The 9,564-nt window shown below is 46.6% G+C and overlaps 1 protein-coding gene across 2 annotated transcripts in view; it reads left to right on the top strand.

Annotated features, from left to right (window-relative positions):
* Positions 1-6,896: 6,896 nt before the first annotated feature.
* dph7 (diphthamide biosynthesis 7) overlaps positions 6,897-9,564 on the top strand; it is a 51,685-nt gene continuing 49,017 nt past the window's right edge. Inside the window, exon 1 of one of the 2 annotated variants that reach the window (XM_070862870.1) lies at positions 6,897-7,004. The gene's annotated coding sequence lies outside the window, so the exon portion shown is untranslated. Of the gene's footprint in view, positions 7,005-7,104; positions 8,800-9,564 lie in introns of those variants that run through there. The other variant, XM_070862871.1, reaches the window with a different exon arrangement.

The raw sequence follows: 9,564 nt of genomic DNA, 5'->3' as shown, positions 1-9,564 counted from the left end.
TATTTTAAGGGGGAAGAGACTAGGAGCTGTCGAAGAGCAAGGAGATTTAAATGTCCATGCACACATTGTTTAAAGCCGGTAGACGGGTACAACAAGGTTAATGGAATGTTGGCCTGTATCTCCAGGGGAGTTGGAATTCAAAATTACGGAAGTGATGCTTCAATACAGAGCCATGGTCAGACCCCATATGTAATGTGGGCACCAAACTTCAGGAAAGATACAAAAGCAAAATACTCTGGGAAAACTAAATAACAGAAAATGTTGGAAATACTCAGCAGGTCAGGCAGCATCTATGAAAATTTCTCACGAAAGATATATTGGCCTTGGAGAGGGTGCAGTGCGGATTCACCAGAATGGTAGCGGGGCTTAAAAGGGTTAAATTGAGGTCAGGTTGCAAAAAATTGTTGTGTATTTTCTTGATTATGAAGTTGAGGGATGATCTAATCAATGTCTTTAAAATGTAAAGATACAGAGAAACTATTTCCTCTGGTGAGGGAATCCAGAACAAGGGGACATTGTCTTAGACTTAGAGCTAGGCCATTTAGGAGTGAACTCAGAAAACATCTTTTTCACACAATAGTGTAAATCAGGAACAAACTTCGCCCAAAAGGCTGGGAATGCTGTGTCAATTGAAATCTTCAAGACTGAATATATATTTTTGTTAGATAAGTGGATCAAGGGATATGGAGCAAAGGTGGGTAAATGGAATTGAGATACAGATCATAGAAACATAGAAACATAGAAAATAGGTGCAGGAGCAGGCCATTCAGCCCTTCTAGCCTGCACCGCCATTCAACGAGTTCATGGCTGAACATGAAACTTCAGTACCCACTTCCTGCTTTCACGCCATACCCCTTGATCCCCCGAGTAGTAAGGACTTCATCTAACTCCCTTTTGAATATATTTAGTGAATTGGCCTCAACTACTTCCTGTGGTAGAGAATTCCACAGGTTCACCACTCTCTGGGTGAAGAAGTTTCTCCTCATCTCGGTCCTAAATGGCTTATCCCTTATCCTTAGTGTGTGACCCCTGGTTCTGGACTTCCCCAACATTGGGAACATTCTTCCTGCATCTAACCTGTCTAAACCCATCAGAATTTTAAACGTTTCTATGAGGTACCCTCTCATTCTTCTGAACTCCAGTGAATACAAGCCCAGTTGATCCAGTCTTTCTTGATAGGTCAGTCCCGCCATCCCAGGAATCAGTCTGGTGAACCTTCGCTGCACTCCCTCAATAGCAAGAATGTCCTTCCTCAGGTTAGGAGACCAAAACTGTACACAATACTCCAGGTGTGGCCTCACCAAGGCCCTGTACAACTGTAGCAACACCTCCCTGCCCCTGTACTCAAATCCCCTCGCTATGAAGGCCAACGTGCCATTTGCTTTCTTAACCGCCTGCTGTACCTGCATGCCAACCTTCAATGACTGATGTACCATGACACCCAGGTCTCGTTGCACCTCCTCTTTTCCTAATCTGTCACCATTCAGATAATAGTCTGTCTCTCTGTTTTTACCACCAAAGTGGATAACCTCACATTTATCCACATTATACTTCATCTGCCACGCATTTGCCCACTCACCTAACCTATCCAAGTCGCTCTGCAGCCTTACAGCATCCTCCTCGCAGCTCACACTGCCACCCAACTTAGTGTCATCCACAAATTTGGAGATACTACATTTAATCCCCTCGTCTAAATCATTAATGTACAGTGTAAACAGCTGGGGCCCCAGCACAGAACCTTGTGGTACCCCACTAGTCACTGCCTGCCATTCTGAAAAGTACCCATTTACTCCTACTCTTTGCTTCCTGTCTGACAACCAGTTCTCAAACCATGTCAGCACACTACCCCCAATCCCATGTGCTTTAACTTTGCACATTAATCTCTTGTGTGGGACCTTGTCGAAAGCCTTCTGAAAGTCCAAATATACCACATCAACTGGTTCTCCCTTGTCCACTCTACTGGAAACATCCTCAAAAAATTCTAGAAGATTTGTCAAGCATGATTTCCCTTTCACAAATCCATGCTGACTTGGACCTATCATTATCACCTCTTTCCAAATGTGCTGCTATTACATCATTAATAATTGATTCCAGCATGTCCCCCACTACCGATGTCAGGCTGACCGGTCTATAATTCCGTTTTCTCTCCCTCCTTTTTTTAAAAAGTGTGGTTACATTGGCTACCCTCCACTCGATAGGAACTGATCCAGAGTCAATGGAATGTTGGAAAATGACTGTCAATGCATCTGCTATTTCCAAGGCCCCTTCTAAAGTACTCTGGGATGCAGTCCATCAGGCCCTGGGGATTTATCGGCCTTCAATCCCATTAATTTCCCCAACACAATTTCCCGACTAATAAGGATTTCCCTCAGTTCCTCCTCCTTACTAGACCCTCTGACCCCTCTTGTATCCGGAAGGTTGTTAATGTCCTCCTTAGTGAATACCGAACCAAAGTACTTGTTTAATTGGTCCGCCATTTCTTTGTTCCCCGTTATGACTTCCCCTGATTCTGACTGCAGGGGACCTACGTTTGTTTTTACTAACCTTTTTCTCTTTACATATCTATAGAAACTTTTGCAATCCTTCTTAATGTTCCCTGCAAGCTTCTTCTCGTACTCCATTTTCCCTGCCCTAATCAAACCCTTTGTCCTCCTCTGCTGAGTTGTAAATTTTTCCCAGCCTCCGGGTTCACTGCTATTTCTGGCCAATTTGTATGCCACTTCCTTGGCTTTAATACTATCCCTGATTTCCCTTGATAGCCATGGTTGAGCCACCTTCCCTTTTTTATTTTTACGACAGACAGGAATGTACAATTGTTGTAGTTCATCCATGCGGTCTCTAAATGTCTGCCATTGCCCATCCACAGTCAACCCCTTAAGTATCATTCGCCAATCAATCCTAGCCAATTCACGCCTCATACCTTCAAAGTTACCCTTCTTTAAGTTCTGGACCTTGGTCTCTGAATTAACTGTTTCATTCTCCATCCTAATGCAGAATTCCACCATATTATGGTCACTCTTCCCCAAGGGGCCTCACACAACGGGATTGCTAATTAATCCTCTCTCATTACACAACACCCAGTCTAAGATGGCCTCCCCCCTAGTTGGTTCCTCGACATATTGGTCTAGAAAACCATCCCTTATGCACTCCAGGAAATCCTCCTCCACCGTATTGCTTCCAGTTTGGTTAGCCCAATCTATGTGCATATTAAAGTCATCCATTATAACTGCTGCACCTTTATTGCATGCACCCCTAATTTCCTGTTTGATGCCCTCCCCAACATCACTACTACTGTTTGGAGGTCTGTACACAACTCCCACTAACGTTTTTTGCCCTTTGGTGTTCTGCAGCTCTATCCATATAGATTCCACATCATCCAAGCTAATGTCCTTCCTAACTATTGCATTAATCTCCTCCTTAACCAGCAATGCTACCCCACCTCCTTTTCCTTTTATTCTATCCTTCCTGAATGTTGAATACCCTTGGATGTTGAGTTCCTAGCCCTGATCATCCTGGAGCCACGTCTCCGTAATCCCAATCACATCATATTTGTTAACATCTATTTGCACAGTTAATTCATCCACCTTATTATGGATACTCCTTGCATTAAGACACAAAGCCTTCAGGCTTGTTTTTTTAACACCCTTTGTCCTTTTAGAATTTTGCTGCACAGTGACCTTTTTTGTTTTTTGTCTTGGGTTTCTCTGCCCTCCACTTTCTCATCTCCTTTCTGTCTTTTGTTTTTGTCTCCTTTTTGTTTCCCTGTCTCCCTGCATTGGTTCCCATCCCCCTGTCATATTAGTTTAACTCCTCCCCAACAGCACTAGCAAACATTCCCCCTAGGACATTGGTTCCGGTCCTGCCCAGGTGCAGACCGTCCGGTTTGTACTGGTCCCACCTCCCCCAGAACCGGTTCCAATGCCCCAGGAATTTGAATCCCTCCCTGCTGCACCACTGTTCAAGCCACATATTCATCTGCGCTATCCTGCGATTCTTACTCTGACTAGCACGTGGCACTGGTAGCAATCCTGAGATTACTACTTTTGAGGTCCTACTTTTTAATTTAGCTCCTAGCTCCTTAAATTCGTTTCGTAGGACCTCATCCCTTTTTTTACCTATGTCGTTGGTACCAATGTGCACCACAACAACTGGCTGTTCTCCTTCCCTTTTTAGAATGTCCTGCACCCGCTCCGAGACATCCTTGACCCTTGCACAAGGGAGGCAACATACCATCCTGGAGTCTCGGTTGCGGCCGCAGAAACGCCTATCTATTTCCCTTACAATTGAATCCCCTATCACTATCGCTCTCCCACTCTTTTTCCCGCCCTCCTGTGCAACAGAGCCAGCCACGGTGCCATGAACCTGGCCGCTGCTGCCCTCCCCCGATGAGTCATCCCCCCTAACAGCACTCAAAGCAGTGTATCTGTTTTGCAGGGGGATGACCACAGGGGACCCCTGCACCACCCTCCTTGCACTACTCTTCCTGCTGGTCTTCCATTCCCTATCTGGCTGTGGACCCTTCACCTGCGGTAAGACCAACTTGCTACACGTGCTACTCACGTCATTCTCAGCATCGTGGATGCTCCAGAGTGAATCCGCCCTCAGCTCCAACTCCGCAACGCGGTCCGTCAGGAGCTGGAGGCGGACACACTTCCCGCACACGTAGTCTTCAGGGACACTGGAGTCGTCCCTGAGTTCCCACATGGTACAGGAGGAGCATAACACGTGACCGAGCTGTCCTGTCATGACTTAACCCTTAGATAGGCAACAACAATGCTAAAGTTTACTCACTGTTATCGAAGAGAAAAAAGATAAACTACTCGCCAATCACCAGCCAATCACCCACTCCCTTGGCTGTGACGTCACCCTTCTGTTTCTTTCTACTTCTTTTTTGCTTTCTCCCTGTAGCTGCACAAGCATGCCTCACCAACCCCGGACTCACGCTGCTCCAACTGCCGCCGCCTCACTCTCCCGCTGGGCCTTTTATAGGCCTCACCAACCCCGGACTCGCGCTGCTCCAACTGCCGCCGCCTCACTCTCCCGCTGGGTCTTTTATAGGCCTCACCAACCCCGGCCTCGCGCTGCTCCAACTGCCGAGTAGGGTGGCGAGCTGGTGCAGGAGGGTGACGGCTGTGAAGAGTGATGTCATCAAGATCCAGGTCGGTGATTGGAGTGTGGGCAGATACAGCAGGAGCGGCGAGAGACTGTAGAGGGACGAGATCGAAGCCCAGGGGAGGCACGAGTTCAGGGGCAGGGACAGCATAGGCCAGCCCACACCGAGATATGTGTGCGCATTAGGTCCGTGCAGCAGAGCTGATCTCCAGTCGTCTTGGATAATCCTTGCCACTGGACCAAGACCGAGCTCTTTCAAGCCCGTGTGGTGGCTGGTGTGCAACGGCCACCCCACATTAAAAAAATTCACGCACAGACATCTTCCACCCTTTAGGATGTAGTTCGGCTCCTTCATTGAAACACCTGTGAACTCATCCTTTTTTTGATGTGGAAGCAAGTCATCCTCATTTCGAGGGACCGCCTATGATGTAGAACAGGTTTGAGGGGCTGAATGGCCTCCTCTTGCTTCTAAGTAAGGTCACTATCTTGAATCTTTGAATAATGAGTAGGGTATAATGCAAAAGAATAGAAGGGAAGGATAACAATTCAACATGGGATGTGAATGCTACTTTGGATTCTATCAGCATCCTATATAAAAAAAAACAACCAACATGCTTTTGTTCTAACAAAAACAGAAAATGCTGGAAATACTCAGGTCAGACAGCATCTGTGGAGAAAGAAACAGTTAACGTTTCAGGTCGATGACCTTTTGTCAGAACTGGAAAGCTGTTCGAGATGTAACAGGTTTTAAGTAAGTATAGAGGCAGGGAAAGGACGAAGGGAGGAAAGAACAAAAGGGAAGATTTGTGATAGGGTGGAAGGCAGGAGTGATTAAATAACGAAAGGTATGATTGTACAAAGCAAAAGGAGATGGTACTAGGACAAGTGAAACAAAAGATGAGGTGTAAATGGGATTGGCAGAATCAACAACAGCTGCCATCTGAAAAATGAAGGGCAGAGGTTACGGTTTGAAATTGTTGAACTCGATATTGAGTCCAGCTGTAACGTGCCTAATCTAAAGATGAGATTTTTGTTCTTTTAGCTTCATTGGAACGGTGTAAGAGACCAAGGACAGAAAGGTAGGAGTGGAACGGAGAATTAGACAGGTGACTGGAAGCTCAGGGTCATGCTTGTGGACTGAACGGAGGTGTGGGCAGGGAGCCTGGTTTGCCGCATGCTCCTTCTTATTTTCTGCATGCTCTCGGCGACGAGACTTGAGGTGCTCAGTGCCCTCCCGGATCCTCTTCCTCCATTTCGGGCGGTCTTGGACCAGGGATTCCCACGTGCCGGTGGGGATGTTGCACTTTACATATGCAGCAGACATCTCAAAGCACTGGAGGAGTACCACCAGCGCTGCCACCGCAAAATCCTGCAAATCCACTGGGAGGATAGATGCACCAACGTCAGTGTTCAAAGCTCAGGTTAACATCCACAGCATCGACGCACTGACCACACGACCAGCTCCGTTGGGCAAACCACATCGTCCACATGCCTGACACGAGATTCCCAAAGCAAGCGCTCCACTTGGAACTCCTACAGGCGAGTGAGCTCCAGGTGAGCAGAGGAAACGTTTTAACCTCAAAGCCTCCTTGATAAAGTGCAACTCATGCCGCAACGGGCCAGCGGGCCTCCCCGCGCCCCCCATTTGGCGGGCAAAGAGCACAGTCACGTGCCACGGCACGCGCTGCGCTCCAACTGCCACTCAGCACAGCGAGCCGGGGAGGGAACTCGCGATCTCACAGCGTCGTTGTCATTGGCTAGAACCAGTTGTCAATCAGCGAAACGCGATATCCTTTCTTTGGCGAGGGGGTGGTGGGATGAGGCACTTTTTACCGGAAATAAGTTTGGCAGCTCGAAGGAGAAAGAGACACGGACAATCAGTCTATGAGTGGGTGAGTACCTTGCAACGCGCGGGCTTCGTGTTCCAGCGCGAGGGAGAGCCGCGCGCAGCGGCCGTTGCTCGGACTTCCCCGGGTGGCGGAGGAGGGGCGGGACAGCGCGAAGGGAGCAGGGTTGTCAACTCTTGCAGGATTGCCCCGGAGTCTCCAGGGATCAAAGACTCACCTCCGGGGACACTGATGTGGGCAACCCGGGAGAAAAAGCATAGGGGCAATAAAGAAAATTGGCGTTTTAAAAAAAAATCTTTGAACACTTTAGTTTATTAATTATAAAATTATTGGACATTGAGGGGAAAATGACTGACTGGAAGGGGCGGTTGGAGGCAGGTCGTAATGATGAAACCTCCAGAAATGGGTCCAAGCAGAGTTTGACAACCCCAGCGCTGAGGTGAGGGGATGGCCACCATGTTTTATACAGTCCACCTCGTCCTTGACCACTTTCTGGTGATCTGGGATTAATGCAGTTTGAAGTATTGAGTGGGTTTAGTTTGCTTTCGAGGAGCCATCAATATTAGACAGTCACCAAGAAATCAAATAGGAAATTCTGAAGGAACTTATTTACCCAGCGTGGTGAGAATGTGGAACTCGCTGCCATAGGGAGTGATTGAAGCAAATAGTGTAGATGCATTTAAGGGGAGGTTAAAAAAAGCATAATAAGAGAATAGAGGGTTATACTGTTAAATTTAGATGAGGAAAGACAGGAGGAGGTTCGAGTAGAGCATAAACTGCAGCATGGACTGGTTGGGTCGAGTGGCTTGTTTCTGTGCTGTATATGTAGTAAAGCTGTCTTTTAAGTAGGTAGTTTACTACAACAACAACAACTTTTATTTATATAGCGCCTTTTAAAGTAGTAAAACGTCCCAAGGTGCTGCACAACAGTGTTATAAGACAAAACAAACAAATTTGACACTGAGCCACATAAGAAGAAAATTTTAAGAAAATTAAACAGTTTAATCTGTTATTAAAAGATAAGGATGATCCAGTACAGGGCCACCATACAAGTATGTTTTCCAAGGGTTGAGAGACTATTCCCAAGTTCATCTAGTCTGTTGGTTGGTAGTCACGATTCCATCATTATCATACATAGTCAACAGCAACAGCTTCCATTTATATAGTGCCTTTTTAATGTAGTAAAATGTCCCAAAGTGCTTCATGGGTGTGTAATCAGACAAAAGTTGACACTGAGCTAAAGAAGGAGACATTAGGACAGGTGACCAAATGCTTGGTCAATGAGGTAAGTTGTAATGAGCGTCTTAAAGGAAGAAAGAGAAAGTTTGAAGTCATTAGTATCAATATTCTAGATTGGAATGTATGCATCACGTTGAGTTTATGTTGTCTCATCCTTCCATGGTGACAGGTGCCTCAGTACCTCACCTCGGTGACCATTTTTTATGTTTGAGCCAAGGCAGTGAAGGTCAGCAGGGTATTTGTGTGCTCCCTGGATGTCCACACATACACATTATCCAGCAGGTGTCACTGGGTAGTGATCATGAGTGTGTATTCTGGCTGATCTTCCCCTCCTCCACATAGGGCTAAACTTTCCGTTCATTTTCGGTGGGTTCTTGGTAGTATAGCTGTTTTTCTGCTCGGCGAAAGTTTCCCCTTTTGTTTTTCAATGGTATCGCCCAAATCTGAAAAGGCCTGCCAGGACCAAACTGTCGCCGTGCATCGCTGAGAGAATCGCCAGGGCATAAATTTTGTCTCAACGGAAGCCTGTCCAGATCGCCGAGGGAACCGCCCTGTCAAAGCTGCTTAAACAGGGTGGTAGTTGAGTACTCTAAAAAGAAAGGTAAGTTAAAGGTTCTTTATTTTTTTTTAAAACATTTTAAAATGACGATTAGGTGTAAAAGTGTCTTCGGAATGTCTTTTATTTTTTAGTGACATTTTTTAAAAATCCCCCGCCCCCTTGGCCCAACCGCAGCCTCCGACTAAATTTTTTTTAAACCGCCCGTTTTACTTAGTTTTCCCTTAACCGCCGAGAATAATGGTGCAAGATCCATTTTCTTGGCAGGCGATTAGTTTTAACTTAAAAGTGGAAATTTTTGCCAGTGTTACTTACGAAATGTTAGTGTTTTTTCTGGGCGGGCAATCGGGTATTGAGGAGCTCTCGGAAAAGTCTAGCCCATAGGGTCTGAGGCAACTACATCATTCCCAACTTTCAGCAACCCTGCAGATGGAGCGCCGTGCAGATATACCTGGTCGAGACCAGATGGATCTGTCCGTTCCAGAATAGACTTCCTGTTTGTGTCCCACACGCTCGAGGTCAGATCCACTGATGTCACGCCGGTGTTCTTCTCTGACCACTGTCTCCTACTGGCCGACTGCCTCCCACAGGAAGACAAAAAAGTTGGCAGGGGGATATGGAAGCTCAACGTGAAACTGTTGACCCTGGAAAACGTTGAGGAACTCGAGAGGGATTACAAAGGTTGGAGAACCGTAAACCCCTCTGTGATTCCCCAATGCACTGGTGGAAAACAATCAAGACCAAACATCAAGTGGTTCTTCATCCTCAAAGGTGTTCAGGAGGCGAAAGGGAGACAGAGGGAATTGTCCC

Source organism: Pristiophorus japonicus, chromosome 20 (assembly GCF_044704955.1).
Source record: "Pristiophorus japonicus isolate sPriJap1 chromosome 20, sPriJap1.hap1, whole genome shotgun sequence".
NCBI lineage: Eukaryota > Metazoa > Chordata > Chondrichthyes > Pristiophoridae > Pristiophorus > Pristiophorus japonicus.
Note: the sequence above shows the minus strand (reverse complement) of the source record. Positions and strands in the feature narration are given on the sequence as shown.